We start from the raw sequence: 14,055 nt of genomic DNA on the forward strand, positions 1-14,055 counted from the left end.
AGCCACCTGTGCTAGGCCCCTCACTCACACTGGTCCCCCCCAGCAGCTAGTTTTGGGGACTCACACTGTTCCTGCCCCTGAGGCTGGAGGTTAAAGACTCCCCACTGGCTCCAGTAGCTGCACTGGGACCTGCTGGCTCCAGTGACTGACACCACAGGCCAGGGGTGCCCACACCCTTGGTCTGACTCCAGCATCAGGCACTCAGTCCACTCCCAGTGGTCACCCCAGTAGCTGACACATGGTCCTGAAGCACACCCACACACCAGGTTGAGAGGGAGATACATAGAGAGGCAGTTAAGAAAAGTTTTCATAAGAAGGTAGAGGATGACAGGACAGACTGTGGTGATCAGATGCAGGGCTCAGTCAGACAAATGCCCTTACTGGCCCCATTTTACACCTGCCTGGCCACTGTTGCACACCTTCCTGCCTACCCACCTTGTTCCTCCTTGCTCCCCTCCCCTGCATTGTCCCCTCCATTTGTCTGGCTCCATCCTGCCTGATCCCACTCCCTCCCCATCCTCATGACCAGTTTGCCTCACTTCCCTCTGCCCCTGGGGCTACATTTTAGTCCCCACCATACTCCCCATGAACTGCCCTGTGATTTGTTGGCAGCCCAGGCCTTGCGTTCCTGTTTGACCTTGAAGTGCCCCAAGGCAAGGCAGTGCCTCCATGAAGAGCTATAACCACAGCTCCTACAGGACTTCAAACTTTGCAGATCATATAGAGAGAAATTTGGAGGTTTAAAATTAAATAAATTCTGCCTCTACTCAGAAATCTGTGTGGAGTGGAGGGAGTGTGTATCATGTGAGGGACTCTAGAACAAAATAAAGATTTAAAAAAGGTTAAGAGCAGATATTCAGAGATTAAATTTTCATAGCAGCTGAAAGTGGGAAAAGATCAGATAACTATGTACCAGATAGACTACAGTCACACAGCTGTCAAGGGGGTGTTTTTGAAGGGTTTCAAAATATGAAACAAAATTAAAGACATCCTCACTGTGAAAGGGAAATAAAAAAGAAACAGCTGTTAGTAAAACAACGTCTAGTTCTAGAAATCTAATTGTTGGATGGAAGCCGTCCCTCAGTAATACTTAATGTTTGGGGCTAGAGTGGATGAGAAAAGGGATGTATTTTACATCATACTGCCCAGCAACACCAGCACTAAGATTTTCCCCAAAAAATTTTTCCCACACAACTGAATTAAAATTAGTGAAGAGGCAACCTTTGAAATTGGTCTTATGGGAAGAACTTTTTTTTTTTCCCCTGCAGGAGAATCTTTTGTTGAATAGAAAAGGTAATCTGACGTTCAGCAAAGACAGCTTTTGTTTGTACACTGGTTATCTTCTACAACTCACCGCATGAAGTTCTTCAGCACACCTTTTGACAGCCATGTCAGTGACCAGGAAAACTTGTCTCTGACAAGACTACCCAAGGGAAATCTGAGCCTACTGTTCCAAGACATCACTGACTTATCAATCTTATTAGCTAGAGTAGACATGTGTCTGTGGACTATCACAAAAGTCTGAAGTTGGTCTAATTCTTTAAAATACAGTTTTAAATGTCACTTCATTGATAAATGATTTCTCCCCACCTCCAAAGAAATATATTGGATAAAAATGTTCATTTGACCATCTGGTTGCCATAAATAAATACTAAATAAATAATTGTTTGCAACATCACACAAAATTTTATTCCAAATTTTTGGGAAAATAAATAAATATACATTCAGGTGGATGGACCTGATACCACATTGTCCTGGGTTTGAGTGAGTGGTGGGTTTTTTGGTAGCAGGAGAAGGGATTATAGGGGTGGCCCCCTATGAGAAGCTTCTTGAAGCTCATCCAGCTCCAAGTCAGCTCCACCTCTGCACCAAATCTGAGCATAACAGCTGTGCCTCTGCGATAACGTATTTAAGAAGGGATGTGGTGAGGAGGAGTCAGACTTGTGAGGAGAAGTTGTGGCAGCTGCGTGAACACCAAGATCAGTAGAGGAATGGAGGAAGAAAGGAGGGGGTAGGTGTGCTGGAGCAGAGACCCCCCTGTATCCTGTGGTGAGACGGCAGGGCGGTCCCTCCCACCACCCATGGAGATCTACAGTGGAGCAGACACCGATGTGTGGCCTGTGTTTTTTACCTGGATGATCAAGGTTCTGTGCCTGAAGAAGGCCAGGATCTTGTGGGAAAAGGTAGCCCAGCTGCTGTAATTCAGTGCTTGGAAGATTGCAGCATGCGGGGGTGTCCCATGCTGGAGCAGCTCGGGAAGGGCTGCAGCCGTGGGAGGGACTCCAGTTGGAGAAAGTTGGTGACCCATGACGGAGCAGTGTGGGGAACGCTGAGGCTCATAGGAGGGACTCATGTCAGAGAAAGTTTGTGGAGGACTGTCTCCTGTGAGAGGGGAACCATGCTGGAGCAGGGGTAAGAAGTTCCAGAAGCTCCCCCCACTTCAGATGGCAGAAGCAGCAGCACTGACTGCACCCCCCATTCCCTGCCCCTGTGCTGCTCAGGGAAGAGGTAGAGATATCAGGAGCAGAGCTGAGCCCGGGAAGAAGGGAGGGGTGCGGGGAAGGTGTTCTCAAGATGTGACAATGCTTCTCACTCTCCTACTCTGTTATGTGTTGCTAGTGTCTGTAATAAAAGTATGTTCTTTTTTTTTTTCCCCTAACGAGTCTGCCTTTTGCTCATGACCATAACAGGTGATTTTCCCCTCCTGGTCCTATCTCCCCCCAAGCCTGACTCATCTGTCCCTTCTCATTGCTGGAAGAGAAGGGGGAGAGAGTGGCTGCGAGCAGGCTCAAACTACTACACACGTTTAGAAGCAGATTAATTTTAGATTGTTTATTTCTAGTAACGATGACTTCTACATTATATATAAACCTTTTGTAATGTCACTGACATCTAATCAACTCTTTTCTTAAACCAACTACATAGGAACTAGGTAGTGCATGTAAAATGCATGCATACACACAAGACACATTATGTATATAAATAAAATATGTATTTAATATGTATCTATGTATGAATGTATATATCTGCATGGGATCATAGAAAGAGATCTTTCAAATAAAATAAAATCTCTCATATTTTGATTCCAAAAGAAATCACGAACTTTGTAAGAACACAGTGTAGTTAAATTCTCTAATAGTATTGTACTTTTTATAGTGTATGTACATATATCCTTCAGAGTACCCTTTGTAACAATTTTCAATACCAGATATGTGCAAAGCCAGAACTTCAATTTTGGAACATATATTTTTACTAACCTTCTAACAAAGATTTTTTTGTTTAGAGAATCTTTTTAGAACTGTCAATGAGTTTGTTACAAAATTCAACATATAATTGTCAACTGCTGTTAGAAACTAACGGGAGAAATTTGTATGCATGCCTAATTTACTTCTATGGAAGTCACATATTTTAAAAGAGAAAAAGTAAGAAAATAAAATTCATTGTGTGAATAGTCCCAAGACAAAATCCACTGAAGTAAGTAAAGAGTCTTTTGAATCTTGGAGAGCAAATGGGTCAGAATATGAATAGTGGAAAGGAACAACCCCTAAACAGTACTAACAGCTGAATGAGAACAAAATTCATCCAGTATGTTAGAGAAAAAAATTTCCTTTTCTCCCCTCTCCAGCTGTCACTGTCAAACTTATTCATGAGAATGATTGTGCACTACTAGTATAAAAAAGTATACAAGTGACAAATGAAATGTGTATGATTAGTTATACCTTCTGTGCAACTTAAAAGGCAGTGGTCTCACAATTGTACCTCTTTGGTAACAGAGTTGATTGTTTAGTGACAAAATCTGGAAGTATTGAGTGATATAATTCCCAGGTTCTGGTTCTGCAAGTTTTAAGAGTATTTGAACTTCATGCATCAGTCATAGTCATGCACTAGGCAAACAGTATAATTTTGTAGAGGACTATATATTTGGAAATACAATATTTGAATCTGTGAGAAAGACTCATCACTGAAATTAATACAACCAGATTGCTTCACCATATGTTTCTCCTAAATTTCCCAAACTATAGCAAACCAAACTGTAGCATATTTTAACTTGTTTATTTCTAGATGCAAAACTAATCTAAACAGCAAGAGACGTGTTGTTTAGTTAACTGAATATTGTGCAGTTCTTGCATGAAAGGTACTATACAGCAGATCATGGAGTGGAACCTCCTGGAAACTATGCTAGGGCACATGGAAAAGAAGGAGGTAATTGGTGACAGCCAGCATGGCTTTACTAAGGGCAAATTGTGCCTGATAATTTTGCTGGCCTTCTACAACGGGGTTACATCACTGGCGGATAAGGGAAGAACAACTGTCATCATCTACCAGGATTTGTGCAAAGCATTTGACACTGTCCCACACAATATTCTTGTCTCTAAAATGGAGAGGCATGGATTTGATGGGGAGACCACTTGGTGGATAAGGAGTTGGCTGCCTCATCATACTCATAGGGTTGTGATCAATGGCTTGATGTCCAAGTGAAGAGCAGTGACAAGTGTCATTCCTCAGGGGTCTGTGTTGGAACCAGCGCAGTTTAACGTCTTTGTTGGTGACATGGACAGTGGGATCGAGTGCACTCTCAGCAAGTTGCCTGATGACAATGAGCTGTGTGGTGCAGGAACACGTGGGAGGGCAGGGATGCCATCCAGACAGGTGGGCCCATGCAAACCTCATGGAGTTCAACAAGGCCAAGTGCAAGGTCTTGCCCATGGGTCGGAACAATCCCAAGCACAAATCCAGGCTTAGTAAGGAGTGGATGGAGAACAGCCCTGAGGAGAAGGACTTGGTGGTTTTGGTGGGTGGAAAACTGCCTGTGAGTCAGCAACGTGCACTCGCAGCCCAGAAATACAACTGTGTCCTGGGCTGCATCAAGAGAAGTGTCAGCAGCAGGTCAAGGGATGGGATTCTCCCCCTCTGCTCCACTCTGGGGAGACCCCCCTACAGTGCTGGGTCCAGCTCTGGGTCCTCAAAATCACAAGGACATGGACCTGTTGGAGCAGGTCCAGAGGAGGCCACGAAGATGATCAGGGGTCTGGAGCACCTCCCTATGAGGACAGGTTGAGAGAGTTGTGGGTTGTTCAGCCTGGACAAGAGAAGGCTCCAAGGAAACATCCTAGTGACCTTCCAGTACTTAAAGGGGGCTACAGGAAAGATGAGAAGAGGCTTTTTGTCAGGGAGTGTAGGGATAGGATGAGTAGTAAGAGTTGTAAACTGCCAGAGGGTAGATTTAGTTTAGATATGAAAAAGAAGATCTTCTCTGTGCGGATGGTGAGTCACTGGCACAAGATGCCCAGAGCAGCTGTGGCTGCCCCCTCCCTGGGAGGGTTCAAGGCCAGGTTGGACAGGGCTGGGAGCACCCTGGGCTGGGAGAAGGTTTCCCTGTCCATGACAAGAGGGTTGGAACCAGATGATCTTTAAGGTCCCTTCAAACCCAAACCATTATTTGAATCTGTTTAATATTATGATATTGTCTGGTATGATAGTATATCTTTTCCTTGGGAAGACTTATTTACTGGAATGTATTGTTTATCGATTATGCTAAATAGCATGTTGTTCATCACTGCTTCCCCATATAGACTCCCTGACATGCTGTCAACTTGAGATTTGTTAATTGTCCATTTTGAATTGACCCTGGCACTGGAAAAGCACTTGAGTTTAAGTTTGACTTTGAGAGATAAATCCATGAAGAAGAATAGGTAGAGAATTAATTTAACGAGCCTTTCAAATAATCAGCTTTGTAAACCACTGATCTGCAAGAAACCAATATCATGCTTACACAATGCTTTTAATTTATCTTCATAGCTGTTATTTTTCTCTTTTCACTTTCAGCAGTTTGAGAATGGTTAGTTCCAGTAATAATTCATAGCAGTTTCTTTTCCTTGACAAGGAGGAAGAATTTGTGATACAGAGTAACATAACATGATTTTGCAATTCAGGTGACTGAATATCATCTTTCAGAACTGGGTTGGACTTCAGCAATGAGTGACTGAAATCAAACTTTGTGAAGCTGGGTAGAAACAGATATGGTCAAAATGTGCAAGCCACAGTATGACTAGTTTAAGTTACCTAATATATTTTGGAGATATGTAACAGAGATAAAGGAGGGAAAAAAACAATTTCTGAAGATTTTTAAAAGTAGCTGACACTTGTAATTTCATACACCATATTACCTTGCAATAATTGTTAATTTACCTGTAACTCCTCACTCAAAACAATAGCTCTAAATCATATGAGCCCTTGCAGTTCCACTAATATTGCTTGAAGTAAATAAATAAAATGGAAAAAAAGCAAAATCTAACTTGACAGCCTAGCTGACTGGACTGAATAGAAGAACATGCAAACTGCTACTTCTTTTCTCCAATTAAAGTGATTGATAGAGATTGAACAACTGAAAATTCACAAGACCTGGCAAAACCTAATTACCTAAAATCAGAAAAAGTATTACACTGAGAGAGATCTGAGCAAATAATTGATTTAGTGGAAAAAACTGTGTGTTCAGTGGAAGAATGAGGATAGGCTTTGTGCAAAGTAAATATTTTGGTGATTTCTGGTGAAAGAAAAGAAGTTGATTCACATAAAGCTGAAAATGATCTGACATTCTTTAACATTTTTTTCATGATTCTTACTTGCTTAAACAGAAATATTTAATTCTGAAATAAAATAAAAAGTTAATTTTGAAAATGTCACGAAAAAAATATTTAAGTCAATACTGTTCAAATATATACAAACCAAGCGAGCTGAGTGCAATCTACTCTATGCCATCAGAACACTCAGCATTACTGTCTGCAGATTCCCATTTGGTTCTTCAGTTTTGTTTCTCCTCATTAACATTACCTCTTTGAAGCATATAAACACATAAATATACTTTATGCTAGCAGTTACTTTAAATGGTCCTTCCTGATCAAGGACAAAGTATTTCTGTAACATACGTAAGCATCTTTAAAACAGCTTCCCTTGAGATCTTGATTTTGCTTCTTAGATCTTTTATGTTCAGTACCACTCTAATTTCAGAAGTTTGTTATGCAATATGTGAGAGACATTGTACTAAAAATAATGAGTTGCCTTCAGAACCAACAGGAAATACTCCATTAATCAGAGATAGTCACTTAAGCATGTCGGCATCATTATGGGAAATAAAATGAGCTACCATTGTTCTGACTTCTAGCACATATGACTACATGATTCTGACAATTAAGCAAAACCTCAAATAACCAGTCAAATAAAAAAGAATGGATTTCCTTTATTGATATTATTATATGGATAAGTATATTGTAGGACACTAATAGTTTGGAAAATGGTGTGAATATAAATCTAGTGACGGAAGGCTGTCACTAGTCAGGCCCTTCAAGAGGAGCCCAGTTATATAAGATATAGTTTTATTTTATAAAGTTGGTTTTCTTTTTCACTAGAGCACTACAGCTGAAAACTTGTAAGGTTTTTAAGCTTCAGCAATTAATTTTGATAGTTACATTCCTCATACCCCAAAGGGACATCCAGTTTGATCACACAGAGATGAGGTTAGAAAAGATAAAGCATACTAGGAGTTGAATCTGGAAAGGGATGTGAAGAGCAACAAGAAGGGCTTCTAAAGGTATATTAGTAGCAAAAGGAAGATTAGGAAAAACGTGGGTCCACTGGTCAATGGAGAAAGAAACAATTCAGTGATTCTCAAAAAAAAAAAAAAAAAAACAAAAAAACACAAAAAAAAAAACCCAAAGAAACAGTAATTTTATTATTCCTTGAAAGGTGGTTTATTTCAATCCTTATTTAGCAAACACTGAACATATAGAAAATCACACCCAGAACCCAGACAATGACTGAAACTAGTTTGAAGCAATTTGTATCTTATGGGAAAAGGTCCACATGTTGTATTGGTCTAGGCCCACTTTGATATTTTATTGTCCACTGCCAGACCTTTAAAATCCTGACATCCTTAACACTGTCTTGGTAATTACTCCCTGAACCTTACAAAAGGCAATTCCATTTTCACTTTTAACTTCTCTTAGTAAGAACTAGAAGCCTTGTCTCATTTCCACCATAACTTCCTTAGATCCCAAGCTGTCAAACTTAGCTTTCTGTGTCTCTAGCAGTGTCCTGAGGATGGCAGGTCTGACAGGTCACCTGTGTAGCAGGTCTGCTGCTCATTGTCAGTATACAGAGCAAAATCTACTGACAAAACTCAAATTCATAAACGTAAGAGTAGCCCAGCTGTTAATAGCCACTAAAAATTATAGTCTGAATAAAATTCAGATAATCAGTTGTATTAGTAACATACCCTATTGACTTCCAAACACTTAATTTTTAAGCTGCTGCAATTTAGATGAGCAGAAGGCATGCAATTTAACAGGTCAGCACCTGTTTTTTTGCTAGTGGCTTGTTTGGTTCTCTTTTCCCAAGTGATCACAGAGAGAAGAGTGGAAGGATGGCAAGATTGGTGCTACCTTTAGAGGCATACCAAGGAATAGTATTCCCTTTGCTATTTTTCCATACTTTTTCCTCCTGTGAAAAATGGTATTTCACAAGCCTCTAATAGATTCAGAAATTCATTTGAAATAACAACCCATAAGTTACCATTTTAAGATTCCAGGCTCTTCAAATCTGAAAAATTGAACTGGAAATGTTGTAAGGATGGTGTCTGCCCCAGGATTTATGCTAACCAGTTCTGTCTCATCAGCTAGTTAGCTTGAAGAAAATCTCTGAAGTATATTGACATGTCTATTTCTGTCTGTCTTGACGAAGAAGGATCGAGAATATGTAAAAGTTTCTCACTGAAGTTATTCAGCGTTTAATACATTACTAAGATGCTATTTTGTTTTCTGCAGTACTTGTTCATGAAAGCAATGTGTATGTTTATTCCTCCCTTGGTGGAAAGTACAAGTGTCTTCTTGTAAATGGCCAGTTTTAGGTTTACTTGTAATAGTACAGCATGATGTTTTTTTTTCATGTAAAAGCATATGTTTCAAGTGTAAATCTGTTTAGTTTGTCAGTGCCTTCACATAAAGGAATAATATTTTTAAACATGCACATGACAGCACCTCCTCCCACTTGTTCAGGGAAGGTGAATCCAGGGAACTTTGGGATCCGGGGCAGTAGTCCTTCCTAGCTCACTAACTCAAAGTCCATGGGCTCTCAGACACAGAGACTGCTCCTGTCTCTGCTAGAGCCTGGCAGCAGTGATTCCCTGGCCCTAGGTCCAAACAGGAGTGAGGATAAACACAAAGCCCCAACATACCAAAACAGAGAAGAGCTGTACCTTTACAGGCACCATATAGACAAAAGTGACATTCATGTAAACATGAAGAGTACAAATGGCCTGAGCCTGTTCTCACCTGTCATCTGATCAGGCTTAAAGCATGCAATCATATCCCACACCTACCTATTCTCCCACCCAGTGGGTCTCTCAGGCAATTGGTGTGCACTTGTGATCTACCCAGTGGTTGATTCCATGGTCCCAGCAGTATCCTACCCCTAGACCAAATGTGCACCAATTGATTGCTTGCACAAGTTTGCTTGCACAAGTTTGGCCATATTTACATGTACAAGTTGTTTACTTGCAACAACATTCTCCTCTTTATCACCCCTTCTCTTAATTTTTCTATGTTAATTACACCCCAGTGCATCCTTTCCCCCAATGCTGGCTCTTACTCATAAGAAGTTTTATCAATTCCACAGTCCGTGTGCAACATCCTTTAAGCTTTTTCCTATGAGACTTATGACAATTTTGTTTCCCTCCTTTAAGTCAATTACCAAGTTCTGAGTGAAGCACTCCAAGGCTATGCATGAGCAGCTCCTTCCCTGGCTCATCCATCTGTGTCCTGTCCTGAGTCTTCATTGTCTCTCTTACCTGCAGTTTGCCAGGTTTTATGCATCTCTGTGCTTAATCTATTATTTTTCCATTCTTTTGCTTTGTCTTTTATGCTGAAAACAGATATCCTTAAAAGCCAAACATATTGCTGTCATGCTCAGTGCCTGGGTCTCCTTCCCTTGTGAAGCCTCTTCTTGCTGCTCTTGTATAAACAGTTAATCTCAGGTGTAACACCCTGGTTTCCAGAGAGACTCTTTTCCCTTCTTACCCAAAATCAGGATCATATTTTCTTATATCTTGTGGTGTCTCTGCCAAAGCTCACAAATGTTGTAGTTTAAATTATTAGTACATGTCTAATTTATACTTCAAAGATCTCTACACATTCTGTGGATCATTCCCTGTTTTATCATATTTATCAACACTAATAACTGTATATGCTGACATACAGCAAAAAAGGCAATGGTTTTTACTTTATTACATACCTATTTTAGATTCTAGTAATAAATATCTCTTCATGCAAGTGGTTTAAGCACCTGAAGTCCAAATTTCCTAACTGTTGAGTAGATCTATATAATTGAAAAAGTTCAGCTGGTTCTAAATTGCATGATTGTGCAGGTCATCATTTTGTAAATGTCCATGCCTGCTCTAAACTGGGAAATCCCACTACAAACCAAAGCTCAGAGACCAGAATTAGACTGCTAAACACAATGCAGGTGAGATGTTCTGCTAACATTGAGTGAAGAGAAATTTCCCTAAATCGCCATAAATATCTGGAGTGAAATACTAACCCCATAGCATTCAATGGCAATACTGCTTTTCAATCACCACCTTCTTTTTTTTTTTTTTTTTTTGGTAGAGAAAGTTTTTCAGGTGTAAATTTTTAAATGTGCATATAGATACAATGCAGGTTTCCAATTCTTTCTTCTCAGTTGCTCTCTCTGAATATCTAATGAATAATGCAATACAAGTTGATGACTGGATGTTGTAATGGGGCTTACCAAGTGTATCTTCAAGTTTACAGCCATACACATATCTTGCAACTTTAGCTGCAGCAGCACTGCATGATGTTAGAGGAAGACCAGGAGAAAAATTATCCATATTAAAAAAAAAATGAAACAAACTTTTCAAGTACAGTTAAAAAAGTAATTTTGACACCTTTCCTCCCAATAATCTTTTCTTAACTTATCTTTCCATTATATGAAGTTTTCTGTACTCACTTCTGCTCAAGGGGATCTGTTTTTTCTTTAAATTGGTGCTGATTTATTTTAAAAATATTTTATTAATTTGGTAATCTTTATGCAAGTCTTTCAAAATGCAAACAGAATTGTCCTCTGGGAAATACACTCAGCTGGCTTGGGGCTAAAATAGACTACTTTATAATGTCAAAAGGCAGCAAAAGGGTGAATTTCTTACTGATCTGACATGCCTTGCATAATAGTATCATACCTACAGCCATAATTTTAATGACAATTTATTGTTAGTGAGAAGGGGAAAAAGAGGTCAGATCTGTATATTGGTTCAGCAAGCACGTGCTGTTATTCATTCTTTTACTCAGTTTTTGCAGAGATGATGGAGAGGAAAAATAAAGCATAATGCATTCTCAAGGTTGCCAGGAGCAACTAATGCTTCCAAATTGGTATTCATGTTTTATTACATCTTAAATTTCAGCACCTTAAAAACAATAAAGGAAATTGCATTTTCACAAAGAATCTTCCTTCAGGGAATGTACTTCAAGTTTATTGTCTTTTTTCTGATGTCTTTGTCCATGTATTATGAACTCCTTGTTTCAAAAAGAATATATATATGTTCACGTTATATATATGTGCAAAGATAAATGTGTATAATTCCATGTTCCTGAAAGCTTACAAATTGGATTCCTCTAAAGCCAATACATAAGGTCCTAGTAAGACTTTCAGAGGAACCATATCTGTAAGATTTCAGGAACATGGAGTTATCTATTCACTTGTCTTTGTACAGACCACACAAAATATGAGTTTGATCCAAGGACAACTGATTTGTAGAGGACTTCACTGAGGTAATGCTGAATCCCCTGATCACTTTTCCTTTTTGAGAACCAAATGGTTCTACTTGGCATGGCATCTGACTGTCTTTACCCAGAATCTGCCTCTTCTTGGAGACATAACTAAGTACTTTTGACAGAGCAATAGCCAGAGGGAGGGAAGAAAAAACATTTGTCCACCATTGTTATTAAACAGCCACACAAGTATTTTTAATGAAAACATGTCAGTACAAATTAATTGTTCCAATACAATTTCTATCAAATGAAAATTTTATAGGGCAAACTCTTAAACTCTAATTTGTTCATACTGTATGTGTAGCTGTCACACTGGCATGAAGAATATTAGACTGAGTACAAAAGAAATGGAAATGAATGACTGTAGAAAAAAGAAGTAATATATTTGAAGTTCAGAATTTCTTATCATTCGAGGGAGTTTATGCAATTCACATTGAATGTGGTAAGTTATTAATAACAACTACATTGATCAGAAAACTTCTATAGATTATGAACATCAGAATAATTTTACTTCACAGAGGTAACAACTTATTAAAAGAGATCTTCTAAAGAAAACATTCCTGTTTTCTTACTACATGTTCTTACACTTCTATACATAAAAAAGAAATAATAATAGTGAAAATTTCTCAACTGGGTTTTGACTGTAGCAACAAAACAAGAGTTCTGGCAGCCAACTGTATTATATTACTCTACACAAATATTTTCACTGCACTATTACAGAAGTGAAGTGCAAAGAAACAAAACTTAAGTGCAGAAAATGCTGACAGATTATTTCTGCCAACTTCATTATCATAAATCCAGACTAAGTCCATTAGCTCTCCTCTGAGTTGTTACCAGATATACCTTTCTAATAAAGGAGAGTTGAATACATGACTTGTTAATCACAATAATTATTTAAATTGCATTGATACTTCCATTTGTGACACTGGAAATGTTATGTCTGATTTGATGATTCACAAGAAATAATCCTCTTTCTCTACCTGAAGATCACTTAATATTTTGTTTCCATCTACTCTGTAAAGGAAATTTGTAGGAGTGCTATGCATTTTATTGCATATTTTATGCAGTATGATATAAAATTTTTTCTTCATAATCTTGGTTAAAATTCAAGAGAAAGACTAAAATCTCTTAGAATATAAGGAGTTGTATGAGGAAGGAATAAAGTATTATTGTTCTGTTATCACTGAAAATGTTATTGGAGAATACTGAAAAGTCACTGATTATCTTTCAGAGCATTAAAAAAAGCATAAAATGCCTAGAGAACACTATCTTTTAAGAAATCTTCATTAGTCTTTGTTGACTGTGCAGATTTTTGCATTACTTGATTAAATGTCTGTAAGACAAAATCAGAGGGTGAGGACTTTAAATGTTCTATTAGAAAACACATATAAAGTTTCTTACGCCTGTGAATTCATGGCTTCTCATATGGAAAAATTTAGAGTTTCAGACTTCCCTATTTGAACTTTTATTATCAGTACCATTCAATTTCCCTTAAATACTTGGGAGTAGTAATCTTCTTTTCTGTTTTTTCTCAACATGTTTCCAGTGTACATTTTCTCTGCATTCTCCATCTTGAATGAAGCTATAGAATCTGCTTGTCATCTTCCAAACATGACTTATATTGTTGCTTCTACACAAGTTAATAAAGTACTCAAATTCATCAATATTTCTCTTCTGTACTTCCAAGTACAGTCCCGATGACTGGTGCATTTTGTTCTTTCACCGTTTGTCATTTTTTATATATTCCCATCCCATTGCCTTCACTTGGAAGACCCCATGTGACATCTCCAGTAAAACTACATCTGATAGACATGTTCAGGAAAAAACTTCAGTGATACATGCTGCTTTTGTAGACCTAAGGTTCTGCTCAGTATAATTTTTTTTTTTTTTCCTCCTTATACTTCCTTTGATCCATTGCTTTACTTCTATGTTGTTTCCCATTTCTTCTGATCTATTGTTTCTCCCCTTCTTTTGCACCTGAGCATTTTTCCCTTCCAATCTTTTCTTTCTCTGCTTTTCCATTCCTGTTTTGAGATTCCCAGCACACCTGCCACCTACCAGTCAGGTAGGAGTGATGTTTTTATGCAGTGCGTGACACGCTGAGAAGTGATTGATGCACACAAAGTTGCTGGATTGGACTGTGATCACTAAATCTGTCCAAGTGGGAATGAGCAATTGACACTACCAACTGAAAGAGTGGTCACAGAATAAAAAAAAG

The sequence above is a fragment of the Tyto alba genome, unplaced genomic scaffold (genome assembly GCF_018691265.1).
Source record: "Tyto alba isolate M040663 unplaced genomic scaffold, T.alba_DEE_v4.0 Super-Scaffold_1000006, whole genome shotgun sequence".
Taxonomy (NCBI): Eukaryota; Metazoa; Chordata; class Aves; order Strigiformes; family Tytonidae; genus Tyto; species Tyto alba.